Source organism: Dermacentor silvarum, chromosome 6 (genome assembly GCF_013339745.2).
Source record: "Dermacentor silvarum isolate Dsil-2018 chromosome 6, BIME_Dsil_1.4, whole genome shotgun sequence".
NCBI classification, from domain to species: Eukaryota; Metazoa; Arthropoda; class Arachnida; order Ixodida; family Ixodidae; genus Dermacentor; species Dermacentor silvarum.
The window spans coordinates 85,239,953-85,253,305 of record NC_051159.1 but is presented as its reverse complement, the minus strand read 5'-3'; positions in this window follow the sequence as shown (position 1 = coordinate 85,253,305).

The window sequence follows — 13,353 nt, the reverse complement described above, 5'->3', positions numbered from 1 at the left end:
CAGACTCGCGATCGATACGCGCTTTTCAGGCCGTCAGGACAGCGGCGGCACCTATCGTAGACGAAGCGAACCGGAGGAGTGCAAATGCGTTCGCCGTCTCCTACGAGGCGTTGCGTTGACTTTCGGCAGGCAAACGTGTCATCTCTCTAGTAACCACGAGCGAGTTTGCAATTAGTCAGGAAGTAGACAGGTGAATTCCCGTCGTCTACTTCAGTGTATTTCCCCACAATTTTCCTATTCAAAACATATTCTGCTCATTTTCAGAAGCTATTCCGGGCTTCCGTGCTTGCCATTTCAAACGTCGCGCGTTTCAAATGCGATGTCGTAGTAGTTAGCTGCAGGAAAATTGTGTGGCGAATATATTGTTCGTTTCCATTCGAGTTTATTACATTTACTTTTCTGTCTTTATCTTACGACGTTTCCAGGAGCTTTCTTTAGGCATGCGGGGGCGATATACAATCTCTCCTGTCTTCCCAAACGTGCAAGAGATGGCGCCCCAAGTGTGCTTGAATTGCCACATGCTCAAGAGAAGGACTGTAGACGTGGCTTCGTTTGCTGTTCATTCACCTTTGGTTTTGTTTCCATCTCAAGGAGAACTTTGTCTGTGAGAAGGTGGCCGAATCCATTTGGAAATCCTGCCGCTGTCGCAGTTAGTGAGCCGTGTGATGGAGAAATCGCCGAAGTCTCCAGATTTTCTAGAAAAAAAGAGAGAGAGAAAATAGGAAAGGCAGGGAGGTTACCTAGACGGGAAGATCCAAAGCTCTGCAAGACACCCATTACTACTGATCCTTACGTTTTATAACTTCGTCCTTGGCGAAAGCCATTTCTGGACGAGGGATCTCGTTGTGAACTTGAATAGCGGTGTTATTTTTGCGATACTCACATCACTTTGCCAAGTTGTGTCTAGCCCTTTTTGAGAATTTCTTTATCATACTGCAAGAGCGATCTTCTTGTTCAGTTGTCGCCGAACTGCATGTGCGTGTTTAAGGTGTCGCGTCACTGCCACCAATTATCATAATGATGATTAACAATCTCCACAGAGCTGACAACGCGGTGCGCCCGAAATCGTTCAGATAGAATCCCATTTTTAGATTTAATGATATGAAAATATTTAGCGGTCCTGTTACGTTCTGCGATCATTGGACTAGGTGAGCTTTTCCTTGCAAAGAGTAAGAAAGTAGGGAAGAAGAAGGCAGCGTGGTTAGCTAGACACACGTCTGATTTGCTACCCCGCGAAGTGGGAAGAGAACAAAGGGCTTCATATAGAGAAACAAAAAAGAGCAGAAATACTATCTGCACCATCACGCGAATGTGTGAATCCCGACTATAAGTGGTGCTTTCTAGTTGAGCAGCTGCTGTCATTTATACGTTGCTTTTATATAAGCAGATAGTGCGATGACACAAAATCAAGAAAGGCAGAGCTGTGAGGTCATAAAGAGCGCATTTTGATTTCGAAAGCTCAGACACAGTTATTTCCCGGTTTGTTTGGGTATCATAATTCAGATACTTCAAAAAGCACGAACATCAAATGTTGAAGCACAGAATAACATTTGCGTATTGGCGCACAGACAAACTTAAAGCTCGAAACAGCGTGACGTAAGTAAACTCATGTGACCTCACTGACTGGCACATTTAACAGGCGAAGGACCAGAATAAACGCTAGAAAACGCACACGATACAGTAATATCTGAGCAGCTCTAAACCTACCTTAAGACAAGGCCTAGGCGAGCAAGATGTGAGCTGATCGCCAGAATAGTATTAGGTGCTAGAGCAGGCCACTGTCGGAAGTCATCTGGCCACCTATTTAAGGTGCGGGCTTCTGGTTTGCCCATTTAGGACACCCGGTACTTTTGGGTGGCTTGGCTCCGGAAGCTCCTGTTCACCTGCCTGGTTAGCCATCGACAAAAGCGAGCCCAGCCATCATATTTTCTCTCAGTCTCACGAGCACCTGTGGCTCATTGGCGAGGCTTTGCTGGTAGGCTCGCTGGCTATGCATAACGAGCACAGACCAGGCACCGCCTCTACGATACAGGCAAAAACTGTCTTTAAGGCTTCCACGATCAAGGGAAAACTCGCACGGTAAGGGCTAATGTAGGGTCATCTGGCGCAGCGACTACGGTAAATCCTACGCTCCTCCAGAACTGCAGGCTGCCTGGTGCTGCCACCCACTTTTTTTTATTATTAGCCTGTGTATGGCAAGAAGTAGCCGCTTGAACGTGGTAACGTGTATTAAAATTTTCAACCATAACTTCCTGTGCGCCACCACTATACCCGAGAGACTGTTGTTAGCGACGGTCGAAAGCGCTACTTCAAAATTACGAGTAATTTATACGTCAGCACTGGAAAATGCCGGAAATAAATATTTCTTTCTTGTCGACTTCATAGTTTTGGTTCTTTGTAATATGCTCATATCCTTCTTCGCGACGGTCATGAAAATTTATGTCTTAAAGACGGGGTACGTAAACGCCGGGATTAAACAGAAGTAGGACAGGAATCAAATTAGCCGTTATCGCTTACTTCGAGATCTGAATAGGTACTTGATATTGGTGAACATACAAGCCACATTTTTCGTCAGCAGTCGTTATTAGCCGAACTCGTAAACACGTCAGTAGTCATAGCAATTCCATTACACTGCGTTAAGATTGAGTTTCATACACGGCAAGTTAAAGCAAAAAGCAGATTTTATAGCATAGAGTAGCATTCTCCTTGTGTAATGTCATAAATGACAGTTGCCCGCTTTCAAATGGGTCATAGAGATAATAACCGATGCCAAGCGTTGTATTCAATCAGCACATTGTACCTCATGTATGCATAGGAGGACAAACGAGAAGGTGAAATCCGAAAGTTTTGCGAGACAGTGAACTGAACGCCTTCGCCTAGCTGTATCCTTGGCCTTGCCAGCGACGGTTTTGTTTCACAGAGCTTTAGCAAAAGGCTTCTAATCTTTGTCTATTGCAACTAAACTGATGAAAATTGATACTATCTGAGGAAAATTGCTAAACTAAGATTACCTTCTAAAGGTGTTTATTCGGCAGAGCTTGGAGCAGCGCAACGTCAACGGTCAGTGCAGTAAGAGCTTCCAAGCACGAGAGCCGTTGCCGATCAAGAGCGATGATGATGATGATGATGATGCCTCAACACTTGGCACAACCCACTGAGGGGGATAGGCCACGAACCGGGTGGTATTATGATAGAAATTTGAAATAAATTAATTTATAAATACATTAGTATAAGAATAAAAATAAATGACTAATTGAAAATGAGAAATAAAGCAATAATAAAAGAATTAAGTAGTCTATACCAGATCAAGAGCGCTCGACCCACTAGCGTTTTGATCCAGTAGCGCTGAACCCACTAGTGTATCTCTTCTTCACTGCAATCACCTCGGGAGCGATAAGGGAGCCGTCCGGCGATCTAACAGTTCGTCACGATGAGCGGGTCGTAGTAAGGCTTTAGACGGTCGACATGGACAATGTCTCGTCCATGGCGGCGCATGTCTGAAGATGGCTCTACTGGTTCTATTACATAGTTCACATTAGATGCGCGTTCGATGACACCATAAGGGCCTTCATACTTCGGAACCAGTTTTGATGAGAGGCCAGGGGCAGTGAGAGGGACTGAGAGCCACACGAGCGCTCCAGGATCGAAGGTGACCGTGAAAGTGGCGTCACCGGGAGTGCTCCTCTGACGCTCTTGATCTTCGGTAGTAAAGGCCCAAGCGAGGTCGCGGCACTCTTCTGCATGTCTGACCGTGGTAGAAATAGGCACTAACTCGGATGCATCCGGCCGATACGGCAGAATTGTGTAGATGGTGTGCGAAGGGTGCCGACCATGCAGTAAGAAATAGGGGGAAAACCCAGTGGTGGTCTGCATAGCGGTGTTATACACGTAGGTTACGAAGGGTAGGATGGCGTCCCAGTTCGTGTGGTCGGAGGCGCCGTACATTGAAAGCATATCACCGAGCGTACGGTTGAAGCGTTCCGTGAGGCCATTCGTTTGAGGGTGGTACGCCATAGTGGTGCGATGAGCAACGTGGCAATCTTTGAGAATGGCTTCAACTACCTCTGACAGGAAGACGCGTCCGCGATCACTGAGCAGTTCTTCAGGTGGACCATGCTGCAGAATGAATCGGCGAAGCAGGAATGTGGCAACGTCGCGCGCTGTAGCTGCCGCAAGGGCGGCCGTTTTGGCGTATCGTGTGAGGTGATCGACTGCAACAATGGCCCAGCGGTTACCAGCGGATGTCAAAGGAAGTGGGCCATACAGATCGATTCCAACGCGGCCGAACGGCCGGTTAGGGCAGGGTAAAGGCTGCAGACCAGCTGGCGAGAGCTGGGGTGAAGATTTCCGGCGCTGGCAGTCGGGGCATGAGCGAACGAACTTTTGAACATAGTTATACATTCCTCGCAACTAGTAGCGTTGTCGGAGGCGCTGGTAGGTTTTGAAAAGTGCCGAGTGTGCACACTGTAGATCAGAGTAAAATGATGCGCAGATTTCATAACGGAGGCTTCGAGGTACTACTAATAACTACTGGCGTCCGTCAGAGGTGTTTTGCGTGGGTGAAGCAGGTAGTCGCGAATGGAGAAATGGCGAGCTTGACGTCGCAACGCACGAGTGGTTGGCTGCGATGACCGATCAGCAAGGAAGTCTATGATGGAGACAATCCAGGGGTCCTTGCACTGCTCGGAAGCGATGGTCCCAATGTCGATGGAAGAAACGTCAAGCTGGGATAGGGATCAGGCAAGGGAGAACGTGAGAGTGTGTCAGCGTCAGCGTGCTGGCGTCCGCTGCGGTACAGTACGCGGATGTCGTAATCCTGCAATCGAAGTGCCCATTGGGCGAGACGTCCAGAGGAATCCTTCAATGACGACCGCCAGCATAATGCATGCTGGTCCGTGACGACATCAAATTGGCGACCATACAAATAGGGACGGAACTTAGTAAGCGCCCAGATGATCGCCAGGCATTCTTTTTCCGTGACGGTGTAATTGGTCTCGGCCTTAGTAAGCGTACGGCTTGCATATGCCACAACATACTCAGGAAAGCCTTGTTTGCGTTGCGCTTGGACAGCGCCGAGGCCAACACCGCTGGCATCCGTGTGTACTTCAATAGGTGCCGTTGGGTCGTAGTGACGCAAAATGGGAGGAGACGTCAGCAAACGATGGAGCTTTGCGAACGCTTAGTCGCACTCGGATGACCACGAATGGAGGGGTCCATTGCTTCCAAGGAGCTTCGTCAGGGGCGATATGACGGCGGAGAAATTACGAATGAAGCGCCTGAAGTAGGAACATAAGCCTACGAAACTGCATAGTTCTTTGACGGACGTCGGTTTCGGGAACTCGGCGACGGCACGAAGTTCGGCTGGATCGGGGAGGATTCCATCCTTCGAGCGAGAAGACGTAACGCAGTATCGTGAGCTGCCGCACTGCAAATCGGCAATTCTTTAGGTTCAGTTGTAGGCCAACGTTTATTAGGCACGTCAAAACACGCCGGAGGCGTTGAAGGTGAGTGGTGAAGTCAGGGGCAAAAACAACAACGTCGTCTAGGTAACTTTAACACGTGTGCCACTTCAAGCAGCGCAGAACTGTGTCCATCATGCGTTCAAAGGTTGTTGGTGCATTACGAAATCCAAACGGAATGACGTTAAATTCGTATAAGCCGTCGGGTGTGACAAATGCTGTCTTCGACCTATCGGCGTCAGCCATGGGCACTTGCCAATAGCCGGAGCGTAAATCTAGAGATGAAAAAAATTCAGATCCTTGTAGGCTACGATAGCGTCATCTATTCGCGGTAGCGATTCGTTACAACCTGGTTGTCCTTATGGTAACACGCACAATTCTTTATTGACAGTATACTAGTTGAGTGGTGTGCACATTGCCACTGCACAATAGCTACCGGGATTTTGTTGAGTGAAGTTAACTCTGTTTTGCGTTCAAGGTAACCACTTCAAGACGTAATCTTGCCTGTTACAGCTTATTTTGCTTTTATGTTATTGCACGTAGCGCCTCTCTACACTCTATATAACCCGTGGCTAAGGGGTTTCTCCTCACCTCCCGCAGAGGGTAGAAGTCATTCATTGTGTTGGCCCAGCAGGCGCATCTAAATGTGCATTGACAAAGGGCCCTAACACAAAAATGGCAAGACATAGACATTAAAAGTGGCACCCGAGCGGGAAAGGTGAATATATAAAGGAGTGATTCACTCACAGGATATACCAGAGCGTCGATCCATGCCAATGGCAGCGAACTGTTTGAATTCTCGATCAAGACCCGGCTGTATTTCAACATTCGTGGGCGTCAGTCGCGGTGTTGTCAGTACAGTTTTATTTGCACACTTGATGCATATGGCCACCAGCGGTAAACATCTTTGTGCCTAAATTCAGTGCGCGCCTGAAAGCTCATCATGCCGACGACGCCACCGGGGTGTAGACTGTGGCACATGTTGTATTCAGTCACATGCTGTTTGTGTTTACACGACATGATGCGGTGAGCCTTCAAAATGATGTTTCAATTTTGCCATTCCGATATCTATGCTTACACCACGCATAGTACAGCCGGAGGGCATATCGACTTTCGAAGGCATATCTACTTAACGTGCCGTCAGTTATTCTTGGATCCCATGCAGGATGCGGTTCATGTTGTGACCGCAGATGTGCGCACTAGAAAAAGTTTGCGGAAACTGTTGAACCGTACGCAAGCGTACTACGCGCAGCAGTAGCCTCCAGTCCCAACGTGATCATAAAAGGTTATTTTCAGCACGGGCACCATTCACCACTTGATTACTTAGGAGCCTAGTTTCTTGTTCAGGAAGCAACCTCAATTCTCCCTGTCCACGCCTGCCAGAAGCCTAATTTGTATCCAAATCGCACGAATCTACAAATGCATTGTTATGGCTGAGAAGGACGCTTCTTCGTATGCCCCGTGCTTGCAACGATGATCACATATGCGTGCTTCCGTGCGACCAGCAGTCTTTCTTGCAGCCAGCAAATGTGCCGGAAAAGGACGTCCGGCCATTGCCAACAAAGGAAGCGGACAAGGCGTTGTCCTTTGGCCTCTCGGCCTAACTATACGACTTATCAGTTGCGACTGTAAAGACGTTGCATCCTCGCAGAGAAGTTAGAATGATAATGCGGCCGCATGACTTATAACGGTGACCCATCGCGTTAGCATAGTGGCTATGACGTTGGACTGCTGATGCAGATTTAGCGGGTTCGACCCCGGCCGCGGCGGTTCCATTCCGATGGGGCGAAATGCAGACACGCTCGGGTACTTAGATTTACGTGCACGTTAAAGAACCCCAGGTGGTCAAAATTAATCCGGAGTCCCCCACTACAGTATGCCTCAAAATCATATCGGGGTTTTGGCACATAAAACCCTAGAATTTAGTTTTATTTTGTACCACAGTGCATTCTGGGACCGATCGAGTTGCTCAGGTACACAATTAAGAAGAAAGAAAAAGAAAGACAAAGCACTAACTACCAAATGACATACTAAAGAGCCCAAATGGTCACGGCTGCACAGAGGTTTCATTCTTTACACCACGTCTGAGAGCGTAACATTCCAAGCACGCAAGTGCGTATATATATCATTTTGATCATGCTTCTCGATGTTTTTTTTTTATCAAACACGGAAGAGGAAAAACACGCAGCAAGTAACTTCGTGTAACAACTGCGTCTGATGTTTGTGAGCACGCTCTACAAAATTTGCGAATAAAACACACGCCCCAATAAACGTACACATTCACGTAACGTTTGCGTATTTCATTAACTCCGTACATCGTAATGAATAATCTGACCAACTTCGGATGACTGCGAACAAAATTATGTGGGTCACAACAGTTTGCAATGCACCTGAACTTCAGAAGTTTGCATTTAGTGTGTATTGCCATTTGCATACATACAGCTTCATAGACGTCATATCCCCTATCTCTGTTTAGAATGGCTTAGGCTGGAACTGATACCATTTAGTACGGATGTCGACCTTGTAGATTTCAGAAACGCATCAAAGTCAGAATCTGACTCAAAAACTCTAAATTACATCTTTCTTGCAAATATCGATGCCGAAAGCCATAATCGCTGATAAAAGTTTAAAACAATTTTCGGAAAATAGCGAGACACTGCATAACTGGCGCAAAATTTAATTACGTAGTTGGTTGTTCCCGAGGCTTTACAAGCATTCCTTTATGAATAACGCTTTCAAAAAGTTTGGAGCCACCAATGGGAAAGCTAATTAAGGGTCTCATCAAGGTTATTCGGCCTTCTTAGCAAACCCAAGAAACTTCCTTTTGGCATGATACCAAAGTGAATTTAACGTACGTTAGCAATGCTAATGTGCACCTTTATTTTTTGGAATAGGTCGGGGACATCACTGGCTGACATTATAATGATGTCTTTGATGTCTTTGATGTTGAATCTCGAAGGTGTCTTTATGGGGTTCTTGTTGCATTTGACTAACAAGTCGCTAATTACCTACACTCGGCCTTCATAAACACAGACCATTAGTAATATTCAAGAAAATATAGGCTTAAGATGTGAATATGTATTTCGTTTTATATTTTTATTCTGTGTGGTAGCGCTAATAATGAGAGTTTCTAGGGCTTCGTATAATAATAGAAGCCCTTAATGCAGGCTCTTTCCGGTCAGGCTAGCGAGAACAACGGTGAAAAAAATTAAAAACGAGGCGGCATTTTATACAATTTTCCTTTACTCCGACCAGCCATACCCAAGCCTGACTTGGCGATGCCGGAAACGTGTCGGGTTGCTTCTGCACTAGAAAGTATTTTTAGTTTTTTTTTTTTTTTAGTAATAACAGGCCGTCACCACTACCGCGTGTGTTCTTTGGCGTAATGACCTCAGCAAAAAAATATTGCTCTCCATCATTGTAGAATGTATTGGACGAGATTGTTTTCGATATACTAGAAACAGGATAACGAAAACACAACATAGGCGCTGTCTACAAAGTAAGTTTTGATTGGGTAATTGCATTATGTATACATACACGAAGGACAAGCGTACGCCAGGCAATGCAAAAAGAGAACAAGTAAATGAAGCGTAAGCTAATAATCATCCATCAAGACGCAAGATTTCAGCTTCATCCAACATGATTGGCTTTATACTGATACTCGTACCTGCATTCTTTTTTATATGATATACCTCAGTTGCCAGCCGCGCATGCCTACTCTTACTGCGTTATAAAACCTTTTCTATTTATTAAATTTTTTTTCAAAGCTATGTGCGCACCCACACGGACCACAGTGCGCAGGCAAAGAGCGCAAAATTGGGTTATCGCTAAGCGAGCTTTGAAATTATTTTCCTTGTTTTTCTCAAGGAAGCCCAATTCAGTTTAGGCTGGAACATAACTTCTTGTTAAAATGTCACTTTCATTTTTTAAGGACAAAACCGCTGTCAAAACGCAGGCTACGAGAAGGAACGGCTAAACGCCGTTGTCGACTCTGTTAAGGGAGAGGCGACGAGAGCCCAGAGAGAGTCCTCATTTCGCGTGGGAGATTGAGTCGATAGTTCCCCTTGCGCCCAGTCGCAAGATACGCATTTGGTGCCGCAGCTAAACGTTGCCTCCTCTCCCTCCCTCCCTCCCTCCCTTCCTCCCTCCCGTCTCACCACGGCCTTTCGCGCGACGGAAGAAGTGGCGCTTCTTCTCCGCCGTGCGTTCGCTCCCCATGAAAGCGCGCGTCCTTCGCCCGCTTTCACTCGCACATACAGCATACGGCCAATGAGAGTTTCTTTATTGCGATAGCTATTATATGGACATTCCAAAGCGGATTTCTGCCGTCGGCTTCGCCATCGCCATGAGGTTCCGTATGACGTCAATGGCGATGAAATCTTCACCGCGCGCCGTATACTGTATGTGCGAGTGAAAGGGCGCGAAGGACGCGTCCTTTCATGGGGAGCGAACACATGGCGGAAAGCAAACGCGCGTTCTGCGCCGTTCTCCTTGAAGGGCTGCAGAATTAGGCGTCTGTTTCCTCCTATACAGTCACCGTATATACAGAGCAAGCGCGGCTTCTTCCTTCGCGCGAAAGGCCGTGGGGGGACGAGAGGGAGGGAGGGGAGGCGACGTTTAGCTGCGGCACGAAATGCCTATTTATATAAAAACGTTGCGAGGCGATAAGGTGGTAAAGACTTCCGACGCTGCTCGACGAGTGTCCCGTTCTGATCTCGTCGAAAACCTCCACGCTGCCCCCAGAGGCACCGACTCCGCGACACCGTTCGCACCAACACCGTTCGCACCGACGCCGCGCGCGTTCGGTGCGAACGCGGGCAAAACGCCGATGGCGTCGACAGCAGTTCTGCGCATTGCTGGTGCTGCTGCACGTCCAAATTTATACAGCTGATTAAACTACTATCCTTATCTCCGTATAGCTCTCTACTAATTTGCTATCGCAACTGATGCTTCGCCTTTCGGTTGAAACTGCAACAATTTTTTATTGCGATAGCAATTATATGAACACTCCAAGCGCATTTTTGCCGTCGCCGTCGTCGTCACCGTGAGGTTTCGTATAAAGTGCAATTGCGATAAAATCGTCGCTGTGCGCCCTGTCTGCGAGTGCCAGCGCGTGCGAGGGTAAGCCGGCAACCGCAGCCTTATCTCGCGCACGCGAGAGAGGAAGGCGGCCGGAAGCGCGCGCGCTCTTCGTTCGCGCGCGAGGCAAGGGGAGGAGGCGACAGAGACAGTGGGGGAAGGGGGGGGGGGGAGAGTGGCGGCATTCTGATCTTGCGGCTGCTTCTGAGGGAGCTGCCGCGCGGGCGCCTATTTTAAAAATGCGATGTGGACGAAGTGTGCACCCGCGGGGCCTCATCTTCAAAGCGATCTGCGATGGGACAAAGTGCATTCGCCGAGTGCCGGTAGCTTCGTATGCGCTGCGCTTTCGACGTTTGCGTTGAAGCGAGAGCCAGCGCGGAGATCAATTTGCTCGCTGCCACTGGCGCGCTTTATCACTCCAGCGTTTTGACGAGCTCCTGCGGTCATCGAGCGAGATGTGTTCATGTTTACCTGTGTGCGCGTGACACCGTGCTTGTTTATTTAGTTAGTAAACGAATATTTAGAACTTTATACGGCCGATAAAACTACTATCCTTATTTCGTATAGTTGTCTACTAATTTGGTATCGCAATCGATGCTTCGCCTTTCGGGTGAAATTGCGACTTTATTTTCTACACCATCGAAGACTGAGCCCTTAACAGCTTCACTGTAAAACACCATGTTCTTGCTAATTGACACCGTCTATCTATTTCTATTCCTTCCTATTGCTTTCCTTGCTATTGGCACCATCTGAGAGGCAGCACAAATCATCGCCATCTAATAGTGGTTTTATTTTTCCTCCGTCGCCTTAGGAGCGCTTTGCTACACCACGACACAACCTCAGCAGTATATATATTTTTCAAACGCAGTGTCGTGCTCAAGCATAGTTATCATCGCCCAATAGCTAAAGCGTTCACAAGAAATTCCAGCATAGGATATTTTGCTCTGTTGCATGTTTGACAAACACAGCGACTCACGCTATGGTAAGCTGAATTGAATTAATAAAGATTCCAAAAGAAGGCGGTATGCCATTGCTTTTTCCGTGGCGATCCACAATTCAATCCACACCTCATACGCTTAGTCGGACACGTCGCAATTTACCTGACATATACACCTGTTCATTGCGCAATCTACTACGCATATAAGGCATGGCTCAGCCTTTCTCGCATTTGTGAACAAAGGACCCGTACGGGTATCGTAACGTCATAAGTTTTGTTCTTATTTCTGTTGCCTGTGGCGAGTGTTTGTTTATCTTCCAGAAAAAGTGTTATGAGGTGCGTATCGGGATGTTTCCGTACAATCATGATTCCTTGTGACGTCACGCTCGAACCTCGGAAACGAAAATAAATCAAAGGATGAATTTACCCGCTTGCAGGGGCACAAGAGAAAGAAACAGATAAATACCAGGGAGGTTAACCAGATCATAGTTTCTGGTTTCCTACCCTGCATTGAGATGGGCGAAATGAAGGTCAGCAAGAGGCTAGAAAAAAAATATATGTAGAAACGTACAAAATTACAGACCTCGCACAATGTGAGAATAGGTGTAAGCAAAGCATCGATGAGCGATGAGCACCCTCAGACTCAAGCGAGAGCCGCGAAATTGTTTTGAGTTTTGCTTCCCAGACAGCGCCATGCAATTTCACACTGGCTGCATTGAACGGACTTCCACTGGCGATGACAGGACAATAAAGCTAGATTTAATGCACCTTGGTTAAAACATTGGCCTAGTCGTACGTTTGCATTTTTTTACGGGCACACAATTGTATTTATTCGAACTACAATGTAAATTTCGCGCTTCTTTCCTTGGCCATGTCGTGTCCATATGGTTGCTCCAGGCCTCAACGCGGCACTGCAACATGGTCTGGCTGTCGCGTCGCTTGTCGCTTGTGGGTGGCTGTCGCTTGAATAACGCGTGCATGTGTTTGCCGCATACTCTAGAGGAAAATCTGGGCAAAACAAAAGTGGCAACCGCGTAGGCGCCGCCACGTTGTTACCCGTCTTTTTTCTATACGCTAAATATACTCAAAAGATGATGCAATACGTAGAACTTGCTTATGGTCAATGTGTAAAGTTCATTCTGTATGTTTTCAGATAGATCCGATGGCTATTTATAAAATTTTGATGTAAAATGTATGGTGTCTGAAGGAATGCGTTTGCAGGCTCTTGAACTAGATGGTCCCCCCATACTCAAGGAGGCTCGGTATAGCATGACTGCGCGCCTCGCCTGAATTGCAGCTCGACGCTACGTCACATGCAAGTGCTAGGGTGCTGAAAAGTGGCTTCGCATCACACTTTCTTGACGACTCTTAATTAACCCACCTAACCTTTTCTCTCATTGGGATAGCTTGTTTGCTTTTTTGTAAGTCCAGGCTTCCAATTACTACACCAGTTATTGTCTTTGAATGTGCATTTGTTTGGGTCGGGAATATGTAGGTAACAACATCATATCCCCCCGGAGAAAACGCCGTACGAAAAACGAAAACACATGCCAATCCTACGCTGATTGCTAACTATATAAACGAACTCTTAATGATGATTATGGGCGTCATCTTCATGATGATAATAACAAGACCAAAAGCACTTCAATCGCGCCCTGTATAAGTTCTGTTCGGCTTCGTGTTTGTAACTCCTTCTGCCAAGGCGCACAAATTTGTGTGGGCGACTTGTTCTTGCCAATTCTGTTGAATGGTGCCAAGAAAAAGACAATGACAATTGAAGTGTCGGCAAATTTAACACATAGCACAATCAAATGTGGCTTAATTTCTGTTTTGCTGCGTATTACTACAAACGACCACTTTATGGAAGGCACTTCCATG